The sequence below is a fragment of the Mycteria americana genome, chromosome 1, assembly GCF_035582795.1.
Source record: "Mycteria americana isolate JAX WOST 10 ecotype Jacksonville Zoo and Gardens chromosome 1, USCA_MyAme_1.0, whole genome shotgun sequence".
In the NCBI taxonomy this organism is placed as follows: Eukaryota; Metazoa; Chordata; class Aves; order Ciconiiformes; family Ciconiidae; genus Mycteria; species Mycteria americana.
Genome location: NC_134365.1, coordinates 76264972 through 76284842, shown reverse-complemented (window position 1 = coordinate 76284842; position 19871 = coordinate 76264972). Strand labels below are relative to the sequence as shown.

The 19871-nt window shown below is 42.2% G+C and overlaps 1 protein-coding gene and 1 long non-coding RNA gene across 7 annotated transcripts in view; both read right to left on the bottom strand.

Moving 5' to 3' along the window:
- The window catches only part of RASSF8 (Ras association domain family member 8), an 89647-nt gene extending 71180 nt beyond the window's left edge, over positions 1–18467 (bottom strand). For 4 of the 6 annotated variants that reach the window (XM_075506664.1, XM_075506692.1, XM_075506673.1 and 1 more), the window contains exon 1: positions 18050–18467. The gene's annotated coding sequence lies outside the window, so the exon portion shown is untranslated. Of the gene's footprint in view, positions 1–17885; positions 17936–18049 lie in introns of those variants that run through there. The other 2 variants (XM_075506709.1, XM_075506681.1) reach the window with 2 other exon arrangements.
- LOC142404732 (uncharacterized) lies at positions 11738–12970 on the bottom strand. Its single transcript, XR_012773941.1, has 3 exons — positions 12926–12970; positions 12544–12603; positions 11738–11802 (listed from the first exon to the last, which is right to left on the bottom strand). It is a non-coding gene; the product is annotated as an uncharacterized LOC142404732 (long non-coding RNA).
- Positions 18468–19871: the final 1404 nt, after the last annotated feature.

Sequence of the window (19871 nt, the reverse complement as noted above, 5' to 3'; positions counted from 1 at the left end):
AATTTGAGATTTGAGATTCTTACCCAGCAAGCACAACTTTACCCACAAAACTTGTGGTGTAAATCAAACAGATGGAAGGATTCAGTTTCCACCTGTTTGCCTGACACCTTTCATACACAGAGTTAAACATTAAAAGAACCAGCAAAAGCAAATAAATATTTGAAAGCCTGAAATTTTTTAACTTTAAGGCATTTATCACGGCAGAAGCATACACAAATAACTTCACTGCTTTCTCCAACTTTTATACAATGATCAAGCTACCTCCATGTCATGCATTATGATTTAAGATAAAGTATTCCTAAAAAAAAAATGTAACAGCGCATCTTACAGCATCATGTAAGTGAAAAATAACCCCCCAAAAGTCACATACAGAACTCTCTTTAAGATCAAATACTCAATCCACCATAGAAAAATGGATTGCAAGGTCAGAGATTCCTGAAAAGTGACTATAACTTCCAGCAGCTCAGAGAAGAATCATAAGTATTTAAACCCCCAAGGGCGGAGATAAACAGCATCAGTCTGCTCATCTGTCTCATTTGAAAGTAGGAAAGTAGGTTAGTGTGAAATGGTGTCCCTAAGAAATAATCCCAACAGGATGAATGCAGAAAATAAATGCTTTAATCCCTTTTGTATCAGTACACATTTTCAGTACACAGATTCAGCACACAGAATGAATCAGTACACAGATTCATTTACTATTAGGCTCAGTCCAGAGATAACTCGGATCTGTGGTGTGCAGGTTGGATTAGATGATCTAAAGGTTTCTTCTGGCACAACACCTGTCTCAAATTATCTATCCTATTTGTTGACAACAAGAGAAAGAATTTGACTGTAAACACAATAATCCTTTCTTCTAACAATCTGCATTTTCCTTCTCATTTCACTGACTACCTAAACAGAAAAAAAGCAAATCATGGCAAGTTAAAAAGCAGGTGTCAGCCTTATTCCACTGCTGCAATTTGTCTCTTACTTTTAAAACCCAGGACCACCGTGATAAGCCCAGAAAAAAACAATGGCTTTGAAATAAGCCTTTTTCTCTTCCAGGAGCCCTACAATATGTAAGCAACTTACTGCTTCAAGTTATAGGTTCTTATAGGTTCTGAAAGAAATTAAAAGCTGAAAAAATTTTGAAAGGACTAGCCTCTTTACATTTAGGCATTAGACTGAGGTTTGCCTTTGTATCAAATAAAAGGCCAATTCAGCAGCTACATCAACTACAGCAGCTTGTTTTGGCAACCTCATTTTTAGGAGATCAGATTTAGCTACCCAGCTTTAAGACTCTTGGTTTTGAATTAACCATCTGTTCTGTAACATTTAGACAGACAGACCTAGTAAAGTAGGATGTCAATCTCAGGGGTCTTGGGGCTAGAACACACATATATACATGCCCACAACAGGCAAACAGAGCCCATCAAAATAATAGTCAACCTTCCCAAGAAGGAAGATATATTGTTGATTTTTGGTATCTAGTCTGTGGTTTTGTTTTATCCAATTAGCAAGAGGAACTCTGGCCAACACAGTACATATTTTAATCAATTAACACAAAAAGGCAACAACTTCAAAAGGCTTTAAAACAAAAAGACTTTTATTTACAACAGCTGTAGGTCAGAGATCTTAATCCAGGCCCTTTTAAGAAGATTGCCAAAAATAAAGCATGCTGTTCCCCTGTAAATTGTCAGGGTAAAGGAAGTGCAAAATTATTACGTGAAAAGACGCAGTTAGAAAGCGCTCCATAGGCAGTGATAGGTATTTTTAAAGTACAGTTGCTGTGAAAGCATGGAAGCTTCTTTATCCCCTTTCAAAAAGATATACACAAACACACAAATGCCCTGTTATTTAAGGTCACATCAAAAGACAACAGGATTTCTAGGTCTTGCTTGACTAGTGAACTTTTAACAAACACTTTAATTAATTGATCTGTTTAAGAGAAACACACCATCAAGAAGCCATGTTTCAGCAGACTACCAACACCAGTGGCTAAAAGATGTCCAAAGTATGCTACAGAAACATTTGACAAGCTCAGAGTTCCCAGATCTTTAAACACCCTTTGCCATCTAAAAACTGTTTCCAGTAATACCAGTGCATTTCCATGCACATTGCCTCCAATACCATGAATACTATGGTTTGCAACTGATACTACTACAGTAAGGCTCTCCGAGATCTAGTACGTCCTACTTCCACAACATAGTCAGTAATAAGGGCTTACTGGTCCCAGGCAGACACTTAACTGACCTCCAAGACCTTCTTATGAAAGCCGGTACAACAGCTTTTACAGCAGCTCTGGCAACGAGCCTGCATATTATTGTAAGGCTGGTAGCACTGAAGTACTACAATGTTTATTTCAACTCTAAACAAAAGTATTGCAACTACACATCCCTACAGACACAGGGCCTACTACAATTTCCATTCGTCTTCTACAAGCAAATCCCCAAATTAAATCCAGCACTACACCAGTATAGACCAATTTACGTGTTCTCTCACTCCTGCACACAATAACCTGTGTTCACTGCACACTGGCTTTCCACAGCACCAATGATCGTATTTGCAAAAGTACTTAGCAGTGGCTCAGTTCTACCGCAGGCCACCTCAACTGGCATCGGGCCACTGACTTTGGAATCAGCGTAGTGTGTGCATATTCAAGAGTCCCATGCTCAAATTTCAACAGTTAGTCACTTTTCACTTCTTCGTAATACATTGCTTTTCAGTGAATAAACTAAGGGGCTAAACTATGAGCTTCCAACACAAGCTAGCAAGCAGTTAAATCAAGTCTTGCTTCCTGATTTTGGTAAAAATGTAAGAGATACCAAAAATTCCTCAAGAAACCATTCTGAGACACCACAGTGACTCCAAATCACTATCTAGTCTTGATTTAGAAAACAGGAGTTACCATCAGGATTGATAACTATTGATGCATATGACTAAACAATCAGAGTATGCCAGAATATACCATTACCCTGAGATTTCCCTTTAAACCTCCCCCAACTCATACCGTAGGTTCTATTAAATTAAATTTTAATTTTCTGATTTTTAAATTAAGAAACTCAAGATTTTGAAATTCAGGTGCCTATACATAAGTAACTAAACACATACTGCAATGCTCAGATATTTGCTAGACTTTAAGAATTGATGCTATAGTTGCCAAGTATTTTTGCACAAGTGACCATTTAGCAAGTTTCCTTTGTGTTCTTATTCCTGTAAAGTTTAATCCATCTACTATTGCCTTCTTGCAATATTACTTCATCTGTAAGTATAATAGTGAAAAATTAACTTCTCACCCTTTCTCTTGATAGCATGTTCTAGCATTGTTTTACCAGAAAAAAAAAGTATCAGGTAATTGAAAGGAAGAAAATAAGGTTTCCATGAAAAGGTACACCAAGCAACCTACTCAACATACTTTTTATCAACTGTATAAAATCTGTACATCAGTACTTGAACCAAAGTGGAACCCTTTCCCTCAACAAATAAAGTGACAGTAGAATGGTTTGATCAAGGATTTAAAGAAAAAATTCTGATCATGTAGCACCCAGTGAAGCACAGGGTATTAATCAATTATTCCTCCTCAACTTCATTAAAAATCTGTTCTTTTGCTCCCACTCCAAAGCTTGTAGCTGAAGCTTGATTTATCATGTTGGGCCCAGAGTGGGATGTTTCTGTAAGTCTCAGAGTTATCATCAGTGAATTACAGGCTTATCTGTGACAAAGGCTGCAGAAGTCTAAATACACGAAGGAACACCCACTCTACTATTCCTTTCACAAAGAAAGTGGTGTGTGAACAAGCAGACCTGAAATCCTGGATCCTGGCATGTTTTTTCCATATGCACCTTACTCAAGTACGCACGCACACCAATTAAGAGACAGATCTCATTGCTCCTTTCCTATAGAAAAGTCTGTATTTTTAACTCCTCATTATAGGTCTCATTAGGTGAATGTATAAATCAAATTTTGTTAGAACTTCTTTCTTCTTAGTCAATACATTTTGCATTATCATCTCTAATGTTCATTATCTTTATAGCCTTTTTTTCATTAAGTAATTCATAGGGAATTTAAATATATTTACATCTCTGACAAGTTTCCCTAAAGCAGAGTTTGTTTGTCTGCTGCATTCCAGTACAGAATCATTAGATTCCATACAAAACTCAGCTTCTGGAAAGCCGAGAACTTACCCTAGAATTTAGAGAAAGGCCACACCAACTTGCCCTACTCCACCTCTTTAAACAAAGATTCTGCAGTGGCCAGAAAGAGAGATGCAGAGAAAGTCCTAGATGTTCTGTATTTATTCCAGTAGCAGTGCTATAAAAGTAAGCAAAAAATGTTATTAAAAAATCACTTAAGAGCAGGGATTTATCTACATCTCTGGTTTAATTGCTGGAAGTATCAGCAAGGCAATCCCATTACAGCTGATGGTGGTCGTGTGGTACAAACACCTCTTAAAAACAAAAAAGAAAATAAACAAGTTGGCAGAATCCTTCAGGCTGGAAGGACCCACAAGAGTCCAGCCTCCTGCTCAAAGCAAGGCCAACACTCAGTTCAGACCAGGTTGCTTTCACCAGCTGGGTCTTGAAAAACTGACTCAAAGGATGAAGATGCTTCTCTAGAAAACAAAAGCCTCCAATTCTTTACATATGGTCATCGATAATGACACAGTTCAGAGATCACTCACTTAGACTAGCCCTAAGCCAGTGACAAATCTTGATCTTTTTCTTTGTTAAATACCTTTTACAGTTAATGAAGTTCAGAGCCATTGAATTACTCCAGTTTTCCAAAAGCTTTTCTTAAAGTGCAAAAAGTATCCCTTGTTATTAATTCTGAATACATTTTTAATCAAGTCATGTTCACTTACAAGTGAGTCATGAGTAAATCTATACCAGCAGAGTTGAAGTTGAGTCTCAGAAGACAACTAGTGTTGACTCATTAAAAAAAGCCTGGGACCAGTGTCTTTCAGTGGAATAAGTCAACTTGAATTTCGTATGAATGACATATGTAAATAAGCTTGCACATTTGTTTTCCATGTGAATTGTGACAATGCCATCGCTTTCCCTCAAGATACAATACAAATCAGTTACCACAAACCCAAATAAGCAAACACACAAAAGCAAACTTAGGTAAGTTGTGTCACAATTTATTTGGGGATGATGGTTCTTTAGACTTACACCAAATCACTGTTTACCTCATTCTCTACCACCTACATTTCTGATGCTTCAAATAAACTTCAGCACTTATTGACTGAGTGTAAAAGCATCTCACATGAAGACCAACACATTTATTCTTACATATAGTATTTTTTTTTTAACAGCATAAGCTGACAAAGTAACACACATTTTTACAGGCCTACCATAAATCCATACTTTAAGCTTTTTTTTTTTCTTTTTGAACAAAACCCCCACATCTGTTAAATGCGCACAAAGCAGCTAGTGTCATATACAAATCCCAGGAGGTATAAGAAAGATAAAAACAGGCGACCTGAGATGTTTGGGAGTTTCAATACTCATTGACCAAAACCTGGCAAGAATTCATTTTAAAAAATTAAAAAGACAAAGAAACACAGCCAGCAGGGTATCTATCTTTGAGTGTTAGCCCATAATCACAAACTGCATCTCCTCTTCCCAGCCTGCTCTTGAGACCAAACCAGAAAAGGCAATAATGTAAGAGGCAGGCAACTTGGTACCACACGGTTCTCCAACAGCAGCACAGAAGGTCAGAAGACAGGCTGCTTTCCTGAGGGCTTCCTACAGCACAGGAGACTGCAAAGACATCCTTGTGCTTCCATCAACAAGTATGAAGGACAAACCCTGGGTAAGGGAATCCAGTTTAGCCAGAGAAGAATGTTCCACTCACTTCCTAAGGATGATTCTTCCTCAAAGTCTCCCAAGCAACTCATGAAAGATTCACCATACATCTTTACAGTCCTCAAAGAAAGTTCATTTTGGATTAAGGTATTATACTCCATATCAGCAGAGTCATGAATATAAGTCTTAAATAAAAGTCAATGTTACTAAAATGCTAGAAATTTTGAAATAACTGAGAATTGAATGAACAAAACTGAAATTCACATAAGAGGCAATTCTAGACACAAGTGACCAATTCAGACATATTCAAGCTCTGCCTCAGGTTCACACATAGTCAAATTGGTCTGAGCAAAGTACTAGCAGTGCAAACAATATTGTTCCAGACAAGTTTCATAGACATGCTTGGCCTTCATTGTAGTGAAATTAAGTCACATGAACAAAACACAGAAAGAATATCTCAATACATCCACAGGGTTCAGGGTGAATAATGCCTTTGAGATGGACAGAAACCATTTGCATCTCAAGAGTGCTAAAGAGTACAAGGTAACCAGTCAGACACCCTGATGATGGGCTCACCATAGCAAAACAGAACCTAAAGTTCTTCCTGTAGAAGTGTTAGTAAAGAATTTCTCAAAGGATACTCTCATCAATTTGCTACTGTATGGACTTAAAAAAAAACAATCAAACAGTAAAAGCTTGTAGATTAGTATTGTTGGTTCTTTACTTTGTGATCTCTTTGAAAATCTGCATTAATTCTCAACATCAGAAATAAATCCATTGCAGGAAATCACATGATCAAGACATTTTTTGAAAAAGGGCTATAGAAATGCACAGAAGTCAAAATACTCACTAAATTTGCCTTGGTTTTAATATCTCACTTCAACATCAAGTTTAGCAGAAAGGACCCATGTTGGGCCGTACAGCTATTTCCAGTTTTCTAATGACACTACAACAAGTGCAGGACTGACTTTATTAAAACTGGTTGCAGAAGTCAGTAAGACATAGAACACACCACAGAGCAAGATGACAACACTGGACACACAGCAAGATTATTCAGAAGTTCCATCAGGCATAAGAACACATGAAGCCTCATTAAAAAAGCTCTGTATGCTCTAACAGCTTTAGAGTACTGGTCATTACTGTTACTATTTTGTAGTAAAAGCTAAAGTAGGAATTGCAGGAAAAGATGTTGTAAGAGTATCCAGTAGTTTCTTATTTGCTACACAGCACCTAGGTACCAACTCAGATTACACTTTACATACGTGCTTCGCAACCCCTAGAATCAACAACGCAAACTACAATTCACCACTATCTTCGAAACCAATTAACAAGCTTGTAACATAAATACACTCTTCTAGTTAGCACTTCTGACATAGCTGTCTCCACTTACAAGATGAACCTTTCCTTTGACACTTGTTCCTTAAAAGGTCATTCATAAAGTACTGTTGTTAAGTATGCCATAAGAACATGAAGTTTTAGATTTCTCTTTGCTTGAGCTTCTTGCCAGCAGAGATGCTACGTGCATGCTGTTATCCCACTCAAGGTGCTAGGTAAATCAGGTTAGCTTAACATCTTTTACAGAAGTTTCCCCTGACTTACTTGACAGCCACAGCACACAGGCATAGTTACTAACAGTTATGCTCATAGGTGGCACCTTGTTTGACTATCATAACTTTACATCTATGCCTTTGCGACCTCACAATAGCATCCTGCTGTTAAGCATTTCAGAATACTGACAGAAGTGGTCATGTTGACACACAAGTTAATCAAGCGCTCGTTTGCAGAGCAGGACTTCATTACAGCGACACCTTGCTGGGATTGCCAACAGGCTCCTTGACTCAGGATGGGACATATCAACTGCTGGTTTAAGGTCTAATTAGTCATCTAGTAGCTATATCTTTTACATTTTCATGAAAAAAGCCACTGAGAAGTAGTGGTTGGATATCCAAAGGAAGTCTGCCCTGTAATCTTGTACTAAGGTTTGTACTATGAATGAAGTATCTCAGAGAGCTCCCTTCTCAACATTAAAATCAAACCAGAGATTCTCATCTGCCCAGTACTTGAGATCCCAGCAAGTAAGAAGAGACTCAACAGTACTGCTATACATCGTGACACCACACTTTATGATCGTCACAAGGGATTCAAATAATACCATCCACTGATCTAAAAACCAGTCTTTTTTCTTTTTTTCCATGAGATCCCAGTTTCAGATGGTGTCCAAACTTCTGTTAGCTCCATTGCCTAATTGCAGTGCTCTGAAACCAACCTCTTCTTGTAAGCCCCAGAGCTGAAACAGAAGTCCTGCTGGGCTTGCGATTCCACATAGGTCATGGTGCATACGAGGGAAGCATTGTCTATTCACAGAAGCCACCTACCCACGTTGTTCTACTGAGCAATAGGATCCATTCTCAAAACTGGGGGATGATGAGATATATCCCATTTGATGGAAAGCTGAGAAGCCATTACCCACCTTTTTCATATCAGAGAACATTTTACAGCAGCAATGTAGGGAGGACATTTCAGATACTACAGGACAATCTTCCCTCTTATTTAATTTGCACTCCATTATAGCAAAACTGTCTTCTGCCTTTCTACGTACTTTATGTCCACGTGAGGAAGAAAAAGGGTACTCTTAAAAACAGTGTATACATTGAATGCTATTCTCATTCATACTAGTCAATTTGAAGATAATGGAGCTTAATTTGAAGTGTTGTCTTCCAAAGTAAAATACAGTTTGTCCAAAGATCATTATGGACTATTAAAGTAAATAATGGTCAGAAAGCATATAGATTTCTAATTATTTAGGCTTTTGCATATGCATTTAGAATGACAAGCGTGAAGGGCATTACAAAATAGGAAAAAATACCCTTGCTGCATATATTTAAATAAATTTAGTCATCCTCTTCTCTGCTACCCACATAACTAAAAGCAAGTACGTTTTTGCAAAAGTTGAGGTAAATGATTTACGTCTTTTAGAACAAAATAATGTTGTCTTAGAGGTGACAGAGCATTTCTCAAGCAGTTAAGAAGCCATAAGCCTAAGACAGGAAAGTACATTTGCCATTTCCTTCTATTTATGTCACATTTTTATCTTACAGCATGTAAAGACATTTCAAAAGTCATTAACATTCACTACACAAAACAAAGTTTGAACTTATATGCCCTTACTATAACAGTGGTTTATGCTCAGGTAGGGAAACATAGGGCTCTTACAACAGGTAATAGTGGTATACTGTAATATGGAAATATAGCCACTGCAGTTCCTTACCCTCTGCTGAGGGTAGATCTTTTTGTCATGACAAGTAGCGTACATAGAAAATATTTACATGCCATAGGCATTTTAGTATTAGAGTCAAGCTAAAAAAAAAAACCCTAGGGAATTTGACTGTATTTGACTGTTCTACACATCTGTAATGGTTAATGTTTCTAAGCAGCTCCTGGAAAAATAATCAAAGCTGAAGAGTGAGGGGAAAGCAGCAGATAAATGAAACTAAGAATCTTGTCAAGAAAGATGAAAACGTGGTTAGAGGTTAGTGAAGGACAAGGGAGGGAGGGGAAGAATTCTAGAGAATTCCTGGCTGGAGTTTCCTATAAGGGTAAGGCAGAGAGCTGCCAGAAACAAACACGCTATCTCCCGGGGAGCCAGGGGAATGAGTAGTGACAGGATGTCAGGATCACAACAGGACAGGTGCTCTGTGTAAGTTAAACCCAACTCCAGGACAAGGAAACAACAAAGCAAGGGTCCCGTTCCATCCCCCGCCCCCCCCCCCGGCTCCAAACAGCTCAGCAGCAGAGGAATTAGAAGAATGCCTCTATCTGCAGCTGTGAGAAATGGAGAAGAGAAAGTCCCACTATCTTCCCCCCAACCCGCATCAAAAAGCAAACGCTGCACCGCAACCAAAGAAACACCTACAAAGCCACCAGTTCATGAACAAGTATTTAGGAAGCATTACAGCAGAGCAGAAAGAAGCGGCAGCGCCATCAGGCACACACACCACACAACCAATTCGCTAATTGAAAGTGTTAACAGAATGACAGCAGGTGCAGTGGGAAACCAGCAACATCGGGTTGAGGAAGAGCCCCATATTTTAACAGGCACATTGCAAATTCAACATCTGGCAAGATAGACCAGGAGAGGATATTCTGGACCACAGAGACACCCGCAACAGATGACACAGGCAGGTGACAGAGGGCCTCCGAGCAGGACAGTGGTGCGGAAGGCAGCAGACCTGCACTGCGTTCCCAGCTCACCCTTGCCGTGCCACACGGGCAGGTCACGCCAACGCTCCCACCAGCCATCCGTTCCAGCCATGAGAGGAGGGGGAGTGCTCATCTCACCAGCACTCACCAGAGCCTAGCAGTACAGGTCAGGATCTCATTCAAGGCCTCTAAATACTACAGTAATAAATCACTGCTGATGAGTTGTTTTGCAAATGCATCATGAACAGAAGACCAGCAAGTCCTAAGAGACCAAACACAAAAAAACCCAAACTTCTGTCTTGCTAGAAGTTTAAGTAAACCAAAACCACCACCTGAGTGCTTTTTAAAGTGTGATTCTTGGCTGCTGGTGAGAGCCCAGCTCCCTCCCACCCTACCTAGGAGGTGAGCCTCTTCCCTTAACTTCTACAGAACATGACCCATTGTGCACAGAACTTCAGTTCACTGACAGCAAACTCAATCAAGTCTTCTCCCATAGCACACACCACCTCTTGAAGGTATGCTCCCTTTATCTTCTCGCCTCGCCTGCAGGGACTACAAGTTCCTCTGCTTAAGTAGAAGCACAAAGGAGGCAAGTAGTCAGTTTTTCCTGCTAGTAAGCAGCAGGCTTAAGGTAGAATATTCTCTTAATTCTTGAGTTACGAGGTTGAACTGAGTTTTCTTGCACAAGACCACCCTTGCAGATGTCCATCCTACTTGTACTAAAAGGCCTCTAAAGAGAGTCCTCCACAGGCTCACACAGAATAGCTTAATCCCCATGTACCACTGCTGTATTCTGTATCAAGTTGTTTGCCTTCTGGTCTGTTCCTGGGAAACAAGGGAACAGTCACATACCATATTTGTTATGTCAACTTTGCACATATTTCATTTTGTCATCCCCTTAAGTCTTCCATTCTTGGAAGAAGAAAAGCCCAAACGCTTTTTATTTATGTTGTATCTCAGTTTGAAACAAAGGCTAAATTCACAGGACATGAGGTGAGCAGGTAAACTGGTAAGCAAATATAGGAATTGCAGTGAAAGAACACTGTAATAAGACAGAAAATTACTTTTCTATTCAGACTATTTTGTAAATTCTTGTTAATTGAGTCATTTTCAACAGATCTTGTTCACTAGAATGAGTTCTGATGAAAGATTTTACTACATTATTTACCAACTCCTGCAAAAAAAAAAAAAAAAAAAAATCAATGTTCCCTTGTATGATATATAGCCTTTGTTATCTCTTTAGAGTATCAGGTTACCAATTCCAATGCCATTAATAGCTTGAAAGCATTGCATTGTATTCAGCGACTGTTCTTCGTTTGTCCTGTTCCTCATCAGCGTTGATTCCACTGCTTGAAATACATGGTCTCAAACACGCGGCTTATTCACTAGAAGTTTCTGTCCTTGCTCCCAATGACACCAGCACAAAGGCTTTGATTGACCCGGAGCCGTGGATGAAGCCCAAAGCAAGCACACACATGCAACATGGAGGGTGCGGTTCTGATGAGTGAGAACGTGTTTTTAAAAGCCACACACGTTCCACCACTGCCATGTTTCTCTCCAGATGCCAGTTATTCCAGGTAGTAGTGCTAGTTAATATTGCCAGCCATACACCTGCAAAGACACATTTAAGCATTTGGTATCTTGATTCCCAATATCGACTTTTAAATATTATTAGCTGTGGCATCTTCTTACTTTCTTCTCCAGCAAGGGTTTGACATGTGGAGACATCTGATGAGTTCCTTACTGTCCTTCTTTCCTTCACATGTCATACAGAAGCAGGAGAAGCAAGACAAGGATCTCCAAGGATCTTACAAGTCTTTAAGAAGTACTGGCCAAAAAAAGGTGGAATTTAGTACAGAACTGGGAGATTTGACTCTCTAAGAGTACTCTCCCCTCTATCTGCATAGAAAACTGCTTGCTTTATATTGTTCACTTAACACCACACTAGTCAGAGTTAACATTAGTATTAATCTGCTGGATAAGAGCTATAAATTCACCAATTGCCAGGTTACATGCAGCTTTTCTATGGCTTTAAGCTTAATATTAAAAGAAACACAAACTGACAACAAAATATCTACTTTTCAGAAAGCAACAAAGAATACTTTGCGCTCAATCTCAGTTTACGTAAAAGGAGGTGATCACAATCAGTACAGGCATGGCAGGAGGGAGGAGAAGGCAGAGGAGAGAAAGCAGATACAATCTGTTGAAGATCCCCAAACAGTCCAGTGACAAGAACAACAGACTCTCCAACTCCTAAAGCCACACTGTCTCCCCACTTTGGCATTGACACAAAACATCTGGCTGCCTAGTGGAATTACAGCCTTTCCTTATCCATGCTCATGAAACTGCTGACTGATGATAAAACGTAAAGTTTCAAAAGGTTGCTCCGGAAACTCCAAACCCCCTTTGAATAACGGCTTGAAAACATAGACAAACACTTCAGGAGTCCAAAAATCTTTTAGCAAAGACTTTCAGTTCAGTTGAAACAAAAGGAAGTAACAGCCCTTAAGATTAAAGGGGAGCATACAATAAAAAGAAAGCACCAGCACTGCCTCACCATTTTAAAACTGGATGACCTAGAGACACAGCAAGGTGCATGCTGGAAACACACCAGGTCCTGTTGCAGTAAGGGAAGTAAGATGCAAGGTTACACCTAGTACAGCTTTCAAAGCAAGTAAATGAGTTCAAACTACAATGTCAGCCCTGGAGCAAGGGCAGAAGCTGGATGGAAGTCAGTTACATTACACGTTTCTAGAAGTTTCCCTCTCTTTTCCACTCAAAGACGTAGTAAGGCATTAAAATCTGACGTCTCAAAATACCAAAAAACCATCATGACTTCTGACACTGGGAGAAACAACTATCCTTTCAAAGGCATAAATGTCACATCACAGTATAAAGGCAGGAGTAATACTACAGCAGAGGACAACATTCAAGCTTACCTTTAGAGTTGTGCTGCTTGTTTGCAGGTGAAAGAGAAATCCTGGAGTGCCTCACAATTTTTCAAAGCTCAAATATCCTCTTAGTGCATCTGCATGATCATTTTCCATTCATAAAGAAGGTTAAACCCTCTTAACTGAAACACACATTACTCTATCTACAGTACTCATCCCAATCCTCAAAATGAATGTCAGTCCCACATAGGAAAACTTCAAGGACCTTTACAGGTTATTGATAGTTTACTTGTAGTCTCTCTGTTAATATTCCCCTCTAAGTTCCAGTACCCGGGACAACAGAGAGCACATAGGCTACGATTTTAAGATTCAGTTGGCAACCACAAGTTGAGACCCGTCTTACACAGTAGACTCCAATATCAGAATTTAAGTAAAAACAAAAGTTACAGTACTTGGAACTGGCAACATCCTATTGTAAAAAAAACAAAAACAAAAACCACTGTGTAATTTGTTACCATGGATTGAATAATACACGAGTACACGGGTTTTCTTGAATTTGTTACCAAGGATTGAATTGTGGAATATTTCCCCAAACTCATTCTGAAATAGCACAACGTAATTGGCTCCAATCTTTTAAGACAGAGGACTTCACTAGTAATGTTTTGGAACTAAAACTAATTCAGTAACGTATACTGCTACCTTTGCAAACACTCAAGTCATCTGTTAACTGTCCCATGTGTTTTGGGGAAAAAAGTATTCACTAATATATATATATACACACACACTCATTTATATTACAGATGTAGTTTGTTACATAGGAAGAGGAGACTACAGAGATGACCTTCTGTCCTCATTACCATCCTTCCCTTCTCATGCTAAAGATAGCATAGAGAGTAAAAATAAATAAATCCTCAATAGCATTAGGAATTAGACAATGTCATGTTGAAAGATACCCTAAATGATGCGCCTTATCTCTTGTCGCTGGCTGGGACGGCAGGGGGGCTCTGACCCATCGAGGCAGGGTAGCATTTAAGCCTTCGCTAGGTGGTCTCTTTGCAGTAGGCTCCATTCCCAGCTGTAATTGCTTGTCAGCCCTAACTGGATGCCTGAACGCTCTGGAATAGTTCCGCAGAGTATTTAAACAGATGGATGGTACAGGCCACTGGAACAAAACTTGTTTTTTCTCTGGCCACGGCTCTCTTTCAGCACATTCCTTTGAAGTCTGTGCCACTGAGGAATCAACAACAGCTGAGAAACATGTGTTATCATACAACATTGAGCGCAGCAACAATATTGCACAGCAAGACGCTTTTGTTCAATAATCCTGGACTATAGAAAGCATTACAATGTCTTTTGTTGTGGGTAAGCCCTTTTTCCAAGCACGACAAGAAAGTAAACAGATTCCTTCCCCCTTTAAGGAGTAACTCCAAAGTGAAGAGGTGAATTAAGCCGATTTCTCAAGTGCCTCCCATCTGAAAGCTTACAGTGCCTATCTCCTCAAGTCCTCCCAGATATATTGAACGCTCTCCGTATTTCTGTTATCACAAAGACAACTAGATGCTTCCAGAGATCTGAGTGAAATAACAGCCCAGAGGGGCCCAGGCTGCAGTCCCCGTGGCAGATGTGACAAGCCCCTGTAAGCTTAAGCTACAGCTCAAACCCACCTTCCTTTCCCAAGCAGGACAAGTTCTGGTGATCTCAACTTCATGGGTAACGAACTGGAGAGAGAAGCAGCAGCATGGCACTGCTCGGCACACGCGGGCCAGTCTCTCCCCCGCCCCGTGTTTTAGCAGTACAGAGAAAGATGACATACAGTCCTCGGAACAGTAACAGGAGAAAACAGCATGAACATCCTCTCATCAGCCAGGAAAACTATTCTTGTCAAAGCTGTGAGATCACCATACGCTTTGAAGAGGGTTAGGAAGGATAGCCAGAATTAGTTATTTATGAAACTGAACTTGAAACTAGACTGACTGTCCAGATTCAGAAGCACGGAGCTAGCTATGTGCATATGCAAGAGGACAGCAAGTTATAACCCAAAGCTGATGCAGCTGCCTAATAGCAAGTTTCTACAGAATCAAGTCTCTCCTTTTCACTGAAGAGAAAGAACTACCTGCAACAGGGTAGAGCCTTGTATCTACAAAGTTTACAAGTCTCAAACATTATGGGAAGGCGGGCATTGAGATTATAGTATGTTCCATCATGCTGTGAAGTCCCAACCCTGGCATGAAAAAAGTTACAAGAAAACCTGAGCTTTCAAAAAGCCCTAGAAAACCACACAACATTTACATTTAATTTCAAGATAGAGATCTTAAAGACTTAAAAACCCAGGCAAAACCCTAAAATTAGAAAGCAAACAAAAAAAACACACATACTAAGCCAATCTCATAATTACAGAGCTCACAAAAAAAAAAAAAACAACCCCGAGGAACTGCATGCATCACGCTGAGGGGGGTCCTCAGCCCAGTCCCCACAAGACAGTTTTCCACCCTGCAATTCAATTTGCTAGAGTTTCTTTCCGGAGAGACCAACAGTGCCCTTCAAATTCAGCTTGAGGCAGACTGTTAAGGTACCACAGAAGAAGCATGCACTAATACTGTCAGAGATATACAGGGGATAAAAATAACTCTAGCCTCAAAATCATTACAGCAATGCAAAAATCTTATGCTGCTCTCAAAATAAGCGGCGATGATCAAGAGTTCTACTTTACAACTTTTGAAGAATGAATATTAGCACAAGCAAAACTACTACCCGACCAGCATTCAAAACCCCAACTAAACAAAGAGTAATATGTTTACACGTTAATTATTCTTAAAATCATGTGTAAAAGCACTTAACAGAGAGTCAGGAAAAATCCCCATATCCTACAAGGTGCAGGCAGGACGGCAGCTCAGGCAGAGGTCGTACTGCCATGCGATGGCAGAAGCAGGAACAGAACCCACCATCCTCAGCACTGCATTTCAGCAACTAAATCTCCTTCTTTCTATCCAACATGTTCCTTTTCAGGGCTTTCCTCAAAAGGATTTTAAGAAGTGGTGCTAATCAACTTAATTTGGCTCTTTAGAATTATCGGTGGTGTTTCCCGAAACAGTCCAAGGTTCAGTTTTAAAAGACAAACTCCTTGCTAACACAACTTATTTTTTGCCTTTTATTCCCCCCCCCCCCCAAGTTTTTCATCTCCTAAAAGCTAAAAAAAGAAGATTCATTCAAACAACTGATCAAATTCTGTTGGGCTTGTGTGGGTGAGGCAGGAGAAGGACAGAGAGATTACTTAAGTGTAAGAAGTGAACCACCTTAACTCTCTCAGTTGTCCTAAAGGGCATACAACTAAACACTATGAAAGCCAAGCAAGCACTTCGGTTCCCTCAGCCACTCATCGCATATCAAATCATTTTTTGCTGTAAGACACAAAGAGAAGTACCTTGAGTTTAATGTCTAGCCTACTTTCTAATTAGATACCATCGAACAAAAGTCAGTCTGAAGTGGTTATTTTCTCTCTTCTTTAGAGAAAGAGGAAAAAAGTAGGGCTTACTTAATTCGCAATTTAGCCATGTAACCTTGTGGTCTTCCGGAACATTATCTATCAACAGAAGTAATGCAACACAACCAAGATCCACAGTTTCCTTCCGACCTAAAAAAGTTGACATTTTATTTATGAACTACGTATTCTCTACCGAAAAAGACATAGCTCCTTACTTTTACAACACTTAATCACACCACTACCAAACACAATTAACTGGGAGCATGAAAACCCTTAAACAGGTGTCTTGGCAGAAATCGTTAGGCAATTGATTTCCTTGCTCTCCACAGCCTGGCACATACTTAATTTTAACGTGTGATGCTGACTAGAGCTGAGGCAGAAGCTTGTGAGGTCCAAACCAGACTTCAGAAACCACACGACAGCACTTTTTGACACAGATGTAAGCAGTTTGCAGCAATTTTGTTCATGTGTCAACCTCGGATATATCTGCAGTTTTGGGATGGAAAGCATGACAGGTGTAATTCTAAAGGGGACACCGAAATCTGTAGCCTCCCCCCCCCTTCTGATTTCCCACACTGATGAAGCCCACGAGCGATACTGAACCGCAATTTAGCACACCGCTGTCGGCATGTTAAAACGCCACTTTGCTGAACAGAAGAGAGACTGGCACACACCAGAGTACTACAACCCCAAACCAGACCCTGGACCAGACCTTCCCAACAACAGTTCAGAGCTGCATAAACCAAGGAGCAGAATCCCTTTTCTTACCCTTTAAAGTTCATGCCTCTGTCTTGTCCTACTGTACTGTATTTGCTTAAGCTTTTCTCATCAGTAGTCTCCCACCCCACCCCCCCAAAAAAAAAAAAAAATCTCAGACATTCCCTGCTGGCAAAACAGATTTTCCTGTAATCTTTTTTTCTTACTGGGGGAGAGAAAGAGAGAGCGAGGGGTTGGGGCAGGAATAAGAGAGATTAATCGTGAAACAAATTGGCACTGTCGGGGGGGGGGGGCGAGACCAAAACAAACAGCCCACGGCGGGGGTCGGGGGGGGGGGGGGGGGAGAAATAAAAAGAAAAATAGGCTTAATTTTCTTTTCGGGGACAGTAAGAGGGAGGAGAAAAAAGAAAACTACTACAAAGATTTCCCAGTGTAAGAAAAGTAGCTTCTGAAGTCCCTTTCCCAAGGACACAGAGAAATGCCCCTTACTTTTCCACACGATGCCCGAAGGAAGAAGAAAGACAAAATGCCAGGAGAGAGGAAAAGCTGGCGGGAGCTGGGGAAGTAGCGAAGGAAGAAGCGAAAAGACAGGAACGAGTGCGAGCAGGCAGGGCAGACGCGTAAGGGGGAACGGGAGAGCTGAAAACGCCAAAAAAAAAAAAAAAAACCAAAACCAAAATTGAAAATCCGAGGGGAAGTGGGAAACGGGCAACACGGACGGGAAAGTTGGCGAGCGGAGGCAGAGAGGAGAAGGGGACAACGGGGGAGAGGCGGCAGAGAAGGGTCACAAACCCCGCAGCAGGGACGAACCGAAAGACGCCGAGGAGAGGAGACCGGGGCGGGACGCGGAGCCGGGTGGGCTGCGGGAGAGGGGCTGCAGCGGGGGAGGGCGACAGCGAGCAGGGCGGCGGGTGAAGGGGAGGAGAGCGGGCTCCGGCGGGACGAGACCGCGCCGGAGTTGGCCGCGCACTTACCGCTCCCCCGGCGGCGGCTCGGCGCCCGTCCCGCGGCGGCTCCGCGGGCAGCGCCAACGGCCCCAACGGCCGCCGGCTCCGCCTCGCGCCCCGCGGGGGTCGGCGCGGCCGGCCCACGGCGCAGCGCCTGGGGGCTCGGCTCGGCTCAGCCCGGCCCTCCGGGGCGCCCCGCTCCTCCCCCGGCCCCGCCGAGCAGCAGCCGCCGCCGCCTCTCGCCCGGCCGCGCGTGGGTGTCCTCCGCCCGGAGCGGCCGCCCCCGCCTCCTTCCTGCCTCTCCCTCGCTCCCCTTCACCGGGAGAGACATGTAACGGAACTGGGACGCCAGCACGGCATTGTGGGAGCTCTTAAAGCCGCAGCCGCCCGCGGCCCCCCGCCGCCAGCGCTGCTGCCGCCGCCGCTGTTCCCCGCCGCCGCTGCTCCCCGCCGCCGGTCCGGGCGAGGGCGCGTCCGCGCCGCGTCCTTCCCCACCGCTGGGGGTGGCGGCCGGGCAGCAGCCTTTTAAAGGAGAGGCGCTACAGCCTTGCCTAAAAATAAAGCCCCCAACAGGGTCGCTGGGACCGGCCGATAAAGCGTGCGGGGGCAGCGGGTGCCGGCGGGAGTTCGGGTCGGCCCCGGCCCCGGCCCCGGCCCCGGCCCCGGGGAGAGCGGGGCCGCCCATACCCACCTCCGCCGGGTATCCGCCGGGAGCCTGCATCCCCGGGTGGAGGGACCCGGGGGTCCCGCTGGAGGGAGAGCTGCAGGAGCTGGGGGAGAGCTCCGGTCCCAACGGAGGAAGACCAGTGAGAGCTCTGGCTGGGGCACAGGCATGGGGTTTTTTGTTTTCCCTGAGATTTTTCTATTGTTTCTGGAAGAAGCAAGAATGCTTTTGGTGCTTATTTTTAACTGACATGTGGAAAGCCGGCAGTCAGTGTTTTCTATTGTTTCTGCTTTGGGTTTTGATGATGGAAAATTCCCCGAAAAAAAAAACCAAACAAAACCAAACCTCAGAGTAGCAAAGACTCCTAAGCAGGCAGCTATTTTGGGCAGAAAGTTTTGAATAAGAAGTTTTAATCCGTTTCGTGTTTATGCAACTTGGAATAGGAAAAATGACTGTTTCTAACAAAACGCCAAACCTGTTTGCAAATGAACTTCAGAGCTGTGATTCACTGACATTTTTCACTGCCTACAAACATTTGCGCTGGGGCTGCTCTCTGCGCCCGGCCGCAGCAGCGGAGCAGCAGTAGTCATTCCCAGCTCTTCCCTGCGCTGGTGGCCTTTTCAAAACTGCCTGTGCACCGTGTTCGGAGATGAGAACACGCTGGTCCTTTAAAGAAGAGTCTCATTAAGAGAAGTTTTTTTGTTGTTTGTGTTATCACCATTTTAACCATATTCCCATACCGTTCCTCTGGTGGGCTTTTGAGTGTAGCACGTTTTCTCTTTTTGTTTTCTGGTGGGTTTTTTTTTTTTAAGTCCTGATCCTTTAGATGAGAGCAGGATTTTGCTTCCACGTGACCGCATTGATGCTACATGAAGAACATTTTCAAGAGCATACACATGCTTCAATTTAAATGCAAGCGTATAAATATTTGCAGGTTTTGGGTTTGGGGATGTTTCTACAAATATTTCTAGTGGGTCTGGATCTTGGGTTATGATCAAATCTTCCTTCATGGCTTTATACCACTGAGTATGTTTTTTGTAAGCACACCTGGCAAGATGTAGAGTTCCTGCTGAAGAAGTCTTCTGGACATAGAAGGTCGTCGCTTCTAGTTCTGACCTGTGTCTAATGCCTTTTTATGCTCTTTTAGACAGGAAGAAGTGCTAAGCAGTCTGTGAGAAAGACCTT